Here is a 12,518-nt window from a genome sequence, read left to right as displayed (position 1 = left end):
GAGTTCTAGCACACGTTCAGCTCGATGACGATCCCCGGGCTCCGATCCAGCAAAGCGTCGGGGAGGAGTTCCGTCAGCACAACGGCATGGTGACGATCTTGATGTTCTACCGTCGCAGGGCTTCGCCTAAGCACCGCTACAATATGACCGAGGTGGAATATGGTGGAGGGGGGCACAGCACACGGCTAAGGAACGATCACAAAGATCAACTTGTGTGTCTAGGGGTGCCCCCTGCCCCCGTATATAAAGGATCAAGGGGAGGAGGCCGGCCGGCCCTCTATGGCGCGCCAAGGAGGAGTAGGGAGAGGGAAATGGGGGGGCGCCGCCCCCCTCTCCTAGTCCAATTCGGACCAGGGGGGAGGAGGCGCGCAGCCCACCTCTGGCTGCCCCTCTCTCTCTCTCCACTAAGGCCCATATGGCCCATTACTTCTCCCGGGGGGGTTCTGGTAACCCTCCGGCTCTCCGGTTTTCTCCGAAATCACCCGGAACACTTTCGGTGTCCGAATATAGCCGTCCAATACATCAATCTTTATGTCTCGACCATTTCGAGACTCCTCGTCATGTCCGTGATCACATCCGGGACTCTGAACTAACTTCGGTACATCAAAACTCATAAACTCATAATATAACTGTCATCGAAACCTTAAGCGTGCGGACCCTACGGGTTCGAGAACAATGTAGACATGACCGAGACACGTCTCCGGTCAATAACCAATAGCGGAACCTGGATGCTCATATTGGCTCCTACATATTCTACGAAGATCTTTATCGGTCAGACCGCATAACAACATACGTTGTTCCCTTTGTCATCGGTATGTTACTTGCCCGAGATTCGATCGTCGGTATCTCAATACCTAGTTCAATCTCGTTACCGGCAAGTCTCTTTACTCGTTCCGTAATACATCATCTCGCAACTAACTCATTAGTTGCAATGCTTGCAAGGCTTATGTGATGTGCATTACCGAGAGGGCCCAGAGATACCTCTCCGACAATCGGAGTGACAAATCCTAATCTCGAAATACGCCAACCCAACATGTACCTTTGGAGACACCTGTAGAGCACCTTTATAATCACCCATTTATGTTGTGATGTTTGGTAGCACACAAAGTGTTCCTCCGGCAAACGGGAGTTGCATAATCTCGTAGTCATAGGAACATGTATAAGTCATGAAGAAAGCAATAGCAACATACTAAACGATCGGGTGCTAAGCTAATGGAATGGGTCATGTCAATCAGATCATTCACCTAATGATGTGATCCCGTTAATCAAACAACAACTCTTTGTTCATGGTTAGGAAACATAACCATCTTTGATTAACGAGCTAGTCCAGTAGAGGCATACTAGTGACACTCTGTTTGTCTATGTATTCACACATGTATTATGTTTCTGGTTAATACAATTCTAGCATGAATAATAAACATTTATCATGATATAAGGAAATAAATAATAACTTTATTATTGCCTCTAGGGCATATTTCCTTCAGTCTCCCACTTGCACTAGAGTCAATAATCTAGATTACACAGTAATGATTCTAACACCCATGGAGCTTTGGTGTTGATCATGTTTTGCTCGTGGAAGAGGCTTAGTCAACGGGTCTGCAACATTCAGATCCGTATGTATCTTGCAAATCTCTATGTCTCCCACCTGGACTAGATCCCAGATGGAATTGAAGCGTCTCTTGATGTGCTTGGTTCTCTTGTGAAATCTGGATTCCTTTGCCAAGGCAATTGCACCAGTATTGTCACAAAAGATTTTCATTGGACCCGATGCACTTGGTATGACACCTAGATCGGATATGAACTCCTTCATCCAGACTCCTTCATTTGCTGCTTCCGAAGCAGCTATGTACTCCGCTTCACATGTAGATCCCGCTACAATGCTTTGTTTAGAACTGCACCAACTGACAGCTCCACCGTTTAATGTAAACACATATCCGGTTTGCGATTTAGAATCATCCGGATCAATGTCAAAGCTTGCATCAACGTAACCTTTTACGATGAGCTCTTTGTCACCTCCATATATGAGAAACGTATCCTTAGTCCTTTTCAGGTATTTCAGGATGTTCTTGACCGCTGTCCGGTGATCCACTCCTGGATTACTTTGGTACCTCCCTGCTAGACTTATAGCAAGGCACACATCAGGTCTGGTACACAGCATTGCATACATGATAGAGCCTATGGCTGAAGCATAGGGAACATCTTTCATATTCTCTCTATCTTCTGCAGTGGTCGAGCATTGAGTCTTACTCAACTTCACACCTTGTAGCACAGGCAAGAACCCTTTCTTTGCTTGATCCATTTTGAACTTCTTCAAAACTTTGTCAAGGTATGTGGTTTGTGAAAGTCCAATTAAGCGTCTTGATCTATCTCTATAGATCTTAATGCCTAATATGTAAGCAGCTTCACCGAGGTCTTTCATTGAAAAACTCTTATTCAAGTATCCCTTTATGCTATCTAGAAATTCTATATCATTTCCAATTAGTAATATGTCATCCACATATAATATCAGAAATGCTACAGAGCTCCCACTCACTTTCTTGTAAATACAGGCTTCTCCAAAAGTCTGTATAAAACCAAATGCTTTGATCACACTATCAAAGCGTTTATTCCAACTCCGAGAGGCTTGCACCAGTCCATAAATGGATCGCTGGAGCTTGCACACTTTGTTAGCTCCCTTTGGATCGACAAAACCTTCTGGTTGCATCATATACAACTCTTCTTCCAGAAATCCATTCAGGAATGCAGTTTTGACATCCATCTGCCAAATTTCATAATCATAAAATGCGGCAATTGCTAACATGATTCGGACAGACTTAAGCATCGCTACGGGTGAGAAGGTCTCATCGTAGTCAATCCCTTGAACTTGCCGAAAACCTTTTGTGACAAGTCGAGCTTTGTAGACAGTAATATTACCGTCAGCGTCAGTATTCTTCTTGAAGATCCATTTATTCTCAATTGCTTGCCGATCATCGGGCAAGTCAACCAGAGTCCATACTTTGTTCTCATACATGGATCCCATCTCAGATTTCATGGCTTCAAGCCATTTTGCGGAATCTGGGCTCACCATCGCTTCTTCATAGTTCGTAGGTTCATCATGATCTAGTAGCATGACTTCCAGAACAGGATTACCGTACCACTCTGGCGCGGATCTCACTCTGGTTGATCTACGAGGTTCAGTAGTATCTTGTTCTGAAGTTTCATGATCATCATCATTAGCTTCCTCACTAACTGGTGTAGGTGTCACTGAAACAGTTTTCTGTGATGCACTACTTTCCAATAAGGGAGCAGGTACAGTTACCTCGTCAAGTTCTACTTTCCTCCCACTCACTTCTTTCGAGAGAAACTCCTTATCCAGAAAGTTTCCGAACTTAGCAACAAAAGTCTTGCCTTCGGATCTGTGATAGAAGGTGTATCCAATAGTTTCCTTTGGATATCCTATGAAGACACATTTCTCCGATTTGGGTTCGAGCTTATCAGGTTGAAGTTTTTTCACATAAGCATCGCAGCCCCAAACTTTCAGAAACGACAACTTTGGTTTCTTGCCAAATCACAGTTCATAAGGCGTCGTCTCAACGGATTTTGATGGTGCCCTATTTAACGTGAATGTGGCCGTCTCTAGAGCGTATCCCCAAAACGATAGCGGTAAATCAGTAAGAGACATCATAGATCGCACCATATCTAGTAAAGTACGATTACAACGTTCGGACACACCATTACGCTGTGGTGTTCCGGGTGGCGTGAGTTGCGAAACTATTCCACAATTTTTCAAATGTACACCAAACTCGTAACTCAAATATTCTCCTCCACGATCAGATCGTAGAAACTTTATTTTCTTGTTACGATGATTTTCAACTTCACTCTGAAATTCTTTGAACTTTTTAAACGTTTCAGACTTATGTTTCATTAAGTAGATATACCCATATCTGCTTAAGTCATCTATGAAGGTGAGAAAATAACGATATCCGCCACGAGCCTCAATATTCATCGGACCATATACATCTGTATGTATGATTTCCAACAAATCTGTTGCTCTCTCCATAGTACCGGAGAACGGTGTTTTAGTCATCTTGCCCATGAGGCACGGTTCGCAAGTACCAAGTGATTCATAATCAAGTGGTTCCAAAAGTCCATCAGTATGGAGTTTCTTCATGCGCTTTACACCGATATGACCTAAACGACAGTACCACAAATAAGTTGCACTATCATTATCAACTCTGCATCTTTTGGCTTCAACACTATGAATATGTGTGTCACTACTATCGAGATTCAATAAAAATAGACCACTCTTTAAGGGTGCATGACCATAAAAGATATTACTCATATAAATAGAACAACCATTATTCTCAGATTTAAATGAATAACCGTCTCGCATCAAACAAGATCCAGATATAATGTTCATGCTTAACGCTGGCACCAAATAACAATTATTTAGGTCTAATATTAATCCCGAAGGTAGATGTAGAGGTAGCGTGCCGACTGCGATCACATCGACTTTGGAACCGTTTCCCACGCGCATCGTCACCTAGTCCTTAGCCAATCTTCGCTTAATCCGTAGTCCCTGTTTCGAGTTGCAAATATTAGCAACAGAACCAGTATCAAATACCCAGGTGCTACTGCGAGCATTAGTAAGGTACACATCAATAACATGTATATCACATATACCTTTGTTCACCTTGCCATCCTTCTTATCCACCAAATACTTGGGGCAGTTCCGCTTCCAGTGACCAGTCTGCTTGCAGTAGAAGCACTCAGTTTCAGGCTTAGGTCCAGGTTTGGGTTTCTTCTCTTGAGTAGCAACTTGCTTGCCGTTCTTTTTGAAGTTCCCCTTCTTCTTCCCTTTGCCCTTTTTCTTGAAACTAGTGGTCTTGTTGACCATCAACACTTGATGCTCCTTCTTGATTTCTACCTCCGCGGCTTTTAGCATTGCGAAGAGCTCGGGAATAGTGTTATTCATCCCTTGCATATTATAGTTCATCACGAAGCTCTTGTAGCTTGGTGGCAGTGATTGGAGAATTCTGTCGATGACGCAATCATCTGGAAGATTAACTCCCAATTGAAACAAGTGATTATTATACCCAAACATTTTGAGTATATGCTCACTGACAGAACTGTTCTCCTCCATCTTGCAGTTGTAGAACTTATTGGAGACTTCATATCTCTCAATCTGGGCATTTGCTTGAAATATTAACTTCAACTCCTGGAACATCTCATATGCTCCATGACGTTCAAAACGTCGTTGAAGTCCCGATTCTAAGCCGTAAAGCATGGCACACTGAACTATCGAGTAGTCATCAGCTTTGCTCTGCCAGACGTTCATAACATCTGGTGTCGCTCCAGCAGCAGGCCTGGCACCCAGCGGTGCTTCCAGGACGTAATTCTTCTGTGCAGCAATGAGGATAATCCTCAAGTTACGGATCTAGTCCGTGTAATTGCTACCATCATCTTTCAACTTTGCTTTCTCAAGGAACGCATTAAAATTCAATGGAACAACAGCACGAGCCATCTATCTACAATCAAGCATAAACAAGCAAGATATTATCAGGTACTAAGTTTCATGATAAATTTAGGTTCAATTAATTTACTTAAAGAACTCCCATTTAGATAGACATCCCTCTAATCTTCTAAGTGATTACGTGATCCAAATCAACTAAACCATGTCCGATCATCACGTGAGATGGAGTAGTTTCATTGGTGAACATCACTATGTTGATCATATCTACTATATGATTCACGCTCGACCTTTCGGTCTCCGTGTTCCGAGGCCATATCTGTATATGCTTGGCTCGTCAAGTATAACCTGAGTATTCCGTGTGTGCAACTGTTTTGCACCCGTTGTATTTGAACGTAGAGCCTATCACACCCGATCATCACGTGGTGTCTCAGCACGAAGAAGTTTCGCAACGGTGCATACTCAGGGAGAACACTTCTTGATAATTAGTGAGAGATCATCTTATAATGCTACCGTCAACCAAAGCAAGATAAGATGCATAAAAGATAAACATCACATGCAATCAATATAAGTGATATGATATGGCCATCATCATCTTGTGCTTGTGATCTCCATCTTCGAAGCACCGTCGTGATCACCAACATCACCGGCGCGACACCTTGATCTCCATCGTAGCATCGTTGTCGTCTCGCCAATCTTATGCTTCCACGACTATCGCTACCGCTTAGTGATAAAGTAAAGCATTACAACGCGATTGCATTGCATACAATAAAGCGACAACCATATGGCTCCTGCCAGTTGCCGATAACTCGGTTACAAAACATGATCATCTCATACAATAAAATTTAGCATCATGTCTTGACCATATCACATCACAACATGCCCTGCAAAAACAAGTTAGACATCCTCTACTTTGTTGTTGCAAGTTTTACGTGGCTGCTACGGGCTTAGCAAGAACCATTCTTACCTACGCATCAAAACCACAACGATAGTTTGTCAAGTTAGTGCTGTTTTAACCTTCTCAAGGGACCGGGCGTAGCCACACTCGGTTCAACTAAAGTTGGAGAAACTGTCAACCGCAAGCCACCTATGTGCAAAGCACGTCGGGAGAACCGGTCTCGCGTAAGCGTACGCGTAATGTCGGTCCGGGCTGCTTCGTCCAACAATACCGCCGAACCAAAGTATGACATGCTGGTAAGCAGTATGACTTATATCGCCCACAACTCACTTGTGTTCTACTCGTGCATATAACATCAACATATAAAACCTAGGCTCGGATGCCACTATTGGGGAACATAGTAATTTCAAAATTTTCCTACGCACACGCAAGATCATGATGATGCATAGCAACGAGAGGGGAGAGTGTGATCTACGTACCCTTGTAGATCGACAACGGAAGCGTTTGGTTGATGTAGTCGTACGTCTCCACGGCCCGACCGATCAAGCATCGAAACTACGGCACCTCTGAGTTCTAGCACACGTTCAGCTCGATGACGATCCCCGGGCTCCGATCCAGCAAAGCGTCGGGGAGGAGTTCCGTCAGCACGACGGCGTGGTGACGATCTTGATGTTCTACCGTCGCAGGGCTTCGCCTAAGCACCGCTACAATATGACCGAGGTGGAATATGGTGGAGGGGGGCACCGCACACGGCTAAGGAACGATCACGAAGATCAACTTGTGTGTCTAGGGGTGCCCCCTGCCCCCGTATATAAAGGATCAAGGGGAGGAGGCCGGCCGGCCCTCTATGGCGCGCCAAGGAGGAGTCCTCCTCCTAGTAGGAGTAGGACTCCTACTAGGAGGGGGAAAAAGTGGGGGGGGAGAGGGAAAAGGGGGGGGCGCCGCCCCCCTCTCCTAGTCCAATTCGGACCAGGGGGGAGGAGGCGCGCAGCCCACCTCTGGCTGCCCCTCTCTCTCTCTCCACTAAGGCCCATATGGCCCATTACTTCTCCCGGGGGGTTCCGGTAACCCTCCGGCTCTCCGGTTTTCTCCGAAATCACCCGGAACACTTTCGGTGTCCGAATATAGCCGTCCAATATATCAATCTTTATGTCTCGACCATTTCGAGACTCCTCGTCATGTCCGTGATCACATCCGGGACTCTGAACTAACTTCGGTACATCAAAACTCATAAACTCATAATATAACTGTCATCGAAACCTTAAGCGTGCGGACCCTACGGGTTCGAGAACAATGTAGACATGACCGAGACACGTCTCCGGTCAATAACCAATAGCGGAACCTGGATGCTCATATTGGCTCCTACATATTCTACGAAGATCTTTATCGGTCAGACCGCGTAACAACATACGTTGTTCCCTTTGTCATCGGTATGTTACTTGCCCGAGATTCGATCGTCGATATCTCAATACCTAGTTCAATCTCGTTACCGGCAAGTCTCTTTACTCATTCCGTAATACATCATCTCGCAACTAACTCATTAGTTGCAATGCTTGCAAGGCTTATGTGATGTGCATAACCGAGAGGGCCCAGAGATACCTCTCCGACAATCGGAGTGACAAATCCTAATCTCGAAATACGCCAACCCAACATGTACCTCTGGAGACACCTGTAGAGCACCTTTATAATCACCCATTTACGTTGTGACGTTTGGTAGCACACAAAGTGTTCCTCCGACAAACGGGAGTTGCATAATCTCATAGTGATAGGAACATGTATAAGTCATGAAGAAAGCAATAGCAACATACTAAACGATCGGGTGCTAAGCTAATGGAATGGGTCATGTCAATCAGATCATTCACCTAATGATGTGATCCCGTTAATCAAATAACAACTCTTTGTTCATGGTTAGGAAACATAACCATCTTTGATTAACGAGCTAGTCAAGTAGAGGCATACTGGTGACACTTTGTTTGTCTATGTATTCACACATGTATTATGTTTCCGGTTAATACAATTCTAGCATGAATAATAAACATTTATCATGATATAAGGAAATAAATAATAACTTTATTATTGCCTCTAGGGCATATTTCCTTCAGAGAGTTGACGTGTGGTCTTATTATAGTGTAGATAGACCGCATGTCAAGTTTTATCGCATTCGGAGTTCGTTTGATAGCCCAACCGTTAAACTATAGCGGCATTATAGTCGGGCACACGTCGGACGTTTTCGGTCTCCGAAAACATTGCCGGGCTACATTTTCGTCTCTCTCTTCTCTGCCGGAGACCTCTCCTACACAACCTAGGCCCAGCCTACCCCCTCTTTGCACAGTGCATCGACCCCTCGTGCGTGTCCGAAACTGTCCCGGACCCGACCCGGACAGTCGTTACCGTTGTGTCCGGATCATCCCCAAACGTCTGCAAAACATCACCGTTTTCTTTTTTGGACTCCCTAACTATTTTATCCGGAATCGTCCGATTGCGATCGTAGGGCCAAGATAGCCCCTAACCTAATCCGTGATGTATATTTATAGTCCACCCCTAGTCTAATTTCAGACCAAATCCCTAAATTCTAGGGATCCTCCCAGCCGCCGCCGCCGCACTCATTCCCCAACATCGGGATCCCCATCGCTCGAACCAAATCCATCTCCTCCTCGTTTTCACCACAAACCCAACCAGCGAGCTCCTCCTCCTCTCGATCCATCCCCACGCCCCTCCGCGGTTGGGCCCGAGCAGGATCACCCAGAGCCGCAGCTCGTCCGTGAGCAGCTCTGCCGCCATCAGGCTAGGACCTCCCCGTCGCTCCTCCTCGCTCCTGTTTCTTCTCGTTGCCTCCTGCCTCTCCCCGTAACTCTCTCTCTCTCCCTCGCCTTGGGCAGGGGAACCAAAGGAAGCCGCCACCGCCTGGAGCTCCAAGTCCGCTGGCCTGCCTCCACTTCGATCCGGCAGGGAATGAGAGCCCGACGACCTCCATGCCCGGATCCAGCCACCTCCTGCCGCCGTTCACCTCGCCCAGCGCCTCAAGTTCCTCCCGCCGGAGCCCCAAGTCCACCTCGTCCACGCGAAGTCCCCTGCCGCCATGGCCGCCCGGGAACATGGAGATCCGCCGCCGTCCTGCCGTTCCCCTTCGACGATGGAGCTCCCCGCTGCCAAGTCCAGGACCCCGTCGCTGCGCTACCTCCGTTCGAGAGGAGGACGACGAAGCCGCGCCCCGCGTTGACTCCTCGTTGCGTGGATCCAGCTGGGCCTCGTCCCGATCCCAAGTCCAGCGCCCTCCTGGCACGTCTCGCTTTGTGGCCCAGCGCTACAGATCCGGCCTGCTTGTCCACACCCCCTGGGCCGCCTCCTCACGCACCTCCACGTGGGCCATGCCTTGAACGGCCCAGGTCTGCGCACAAAGCTCAGCCCGCCTCCGGCCTCATCCGATCTGGGCTGAGCCCAGCTGGGTGAGCAGCCCCAGCCTCCCCTGTGCACCTTTGGGCCAACTAGTTTCAGTCCATTGTGTTTTTTCCTGCTGCTGCAATTTAGCTATTTTTCTAGAAAACTGCTGTTTTACAGAAAAGTCCCTAGACAACATGCATATAATAACTCACAAACCGTGCATCGGATTAAAACAAACTTAATATGGAAGTTGCTTAGAATTTTGTCTAGTTTCATAATATGTCTTTTTCATCCATGTTTAAATTGCTTAAAATACGGTTTGCTTAAATTTGCTCCTATGCCATGTTAAAATGCTTTATTTCATAACTAAATAACCGTAACTCCGAATTTAATAAACTTTATATGTAAATGGGGTGGAAAATGCCTAGTTTAACATGATGGCCTTACTTGGCATGTTTAACAACTCTAAAATATGGTTTAGGGCAGAACAGTACCAAACCTTAAAATATGCATATGGGGTTTTACCGAAATTGTTGTTCGTTGTTTCCGGCCTCATTTATACTTGCCTAGATAGGTAGTTTTGTTGTGCTTCACCCCTTGCCATGTTAATCAACATTTAATGTTGTTGGGTACATAAACGAGATCGAACTAAATAACTTGTCGTGGTGTTTCGTCAATATGCACCGTTGCATATTGAGCTCCACTTAATTTGTAGGATTGCTTGTGCACTTTTGCCATGACATGCTTCATTAAACCGGACATGCATCATACTTGGTTGTGCATCATGCCATGTTCATGTGTTGGTTGTTTACTATGTTGTTTGCTTCTTTCCGGGTTGCTCCTCGCTTTAGCTTCGGTTTCGTTCCGGAGTTGTGAGTTTTGGTTTGACTACGTCCGCTTTGTCTTCTTCATGGACTCGTTTTTCTTCCTTGCGGGATCTCAGACAAGATGACCATACCCTCGAAATCACTTCTATCTTTGCTTGCTAGTTGCTCGCTCTTTTGCTATGCCTATGCTGCAATACCTACCACTTGCTTATCATGCCTCCCATATTGTTGAACCAAGCCTCTAACCCACCTTGTCCTAGCAAACCATTGTTTGGCCATGTTACCGCTTTGCTCAGCCCCTCTTATAGCATTGTTAGTTGCAGGTGAAGATTGAAGTTTGTTCCTCGTTGGGACATGGAGATGTTGTTCCTTGTTGGAACATGTTTACTTGTTGGGATATCACAATATCTCTTATTTAATTAATGCATCTATATACTTGGTAAAGGGTGGAAGGCTCGGCCTTATGCCTGGTGTTTTGTTCCACTCTTGCCGCCCTAGTTTCCGTCATATCGGTGTTATGTTCCCGGTTTTTGTGTTCCTTACGTGGTTGGGTTATAATGAGAACCCCTTGACAGTTCGCTTTGAATAAAACTCCTCCAGCAAGGCCCAACCTTGGTTTTACCATTCGCCACCTAGCCTTTTTTTCCCTTGGGTTAGGCCAGCCCAATGGTCATCTTTATTTTAACACCCCCCCCCCCGGGCCAGTGCTTGTCGAAGTGTTGGTCCAAACTGAGTAGACTGCGGGGCCACCTCGGGGAAACTTGAGGGCTGGTTTTACTCGTAGGATGTCTCATCCGGTGTTGCCCTGAGAACGAGATATGTGCAGCTCCTTTCAGGATGTCGGCGCATCGGGCGGTCTTGCTGGACTTGTTTTACCATTGTCGAGTATGTCTTGTAACCGGGATTCCGAGTCTGATCGGGTCTTCCCGCTAGAAGGAATATCCTTCGTTGACCCTGAGCTTGTGATGGGCTAAGTTGGGACACCCCTGCAGGGTTATGAACTTTCGAAAGCCGTGCCCGCGATTATGGGCAGATGGGAATTTGTTAATGTCCGGTTGTAGAAAACCTGAAGTTGACCTTAATTAAAATACATCAACCGCGTGTGTAACCGTGATGGTCTCTTTCTGGCGGAGTCCGGGAAGTGAACACGGTGTTGGAGTTATGCTTGACGTAGGTTGTTCTAGGATCACTTCTTGATCATAGTTGTTCGACCGTGCTTTTTCCTTCTCTTCTCGCTCTCATTTGCGTATGTTAGCCACCATATATGCTAGTCGCTTGCTGCAGCTCCACCTCATACCTTTACCTTACCCATGAGCTTAAATAATCTTGATCGCGAGGGTGTGAGATTGCTGAGTCCCCGTGACTCACAGATACTTCCAAAAACCAGTTTGCAGGTGACGCAACCAAGCTCAAGGAGGAGCTCGAGGAAGACCTTGTCCTTTGTTTTGTTTCGTTCTAGTTGATCAGTAGTGGAGCCCAGTTGGGACGATCGGGGATCTGTGTAGCATTTGGGGTAGTATTCTTTTATTTTGGTTCCGTAGTCGGACCTTGATTGTATCTGGATGATGTAATGCTTTATTCATGTAATTGTGTGAAGTGGCGATTGTAAGCCAACTATGTATCTCTTTCCCTTATATATTACATGGGTTGTGTGAAGATTACCTCACTTGCGACATTGCTTTCAATGCGGTTATGCCTCTAAGTCGTGCTTCGACACGTGGGAGATATAGCCGCATCGAGGGTGTTACATATGGTCATCTTGCCTGAGATCCCGCAAGGAAGAAGAATGAGTCCATGAAGAAGACGAACCAACGTAGTCGAACGAATCCTCACAACTCCAGAACGAAACCGAAGCTAATGAGAGAAGCAGCCCGGAAAGAAGCAAGCAACATCGTAAACAACCATCACATAAACATGGCATGATGCACAACCAAGTATGATGCATATCCAGTTTAATGAGGCA

Source organism: Triticum urartu, chromosome 3 (genome assembly GCF_003073215.2).
Source record: "Triticum urartu cultivar G1812 chromosome 3, Tu2.1, whole genome shotgun sequence".
NCBI classification, from domain to species: Eukaryota; Viridiplantae; Streptophyta; class Magnoliopsida; order Poales; family Poaceae; genus Triticum; species Triticum urartu.
Note: the sequence above shows the minus strand (reverse complement) of the source record.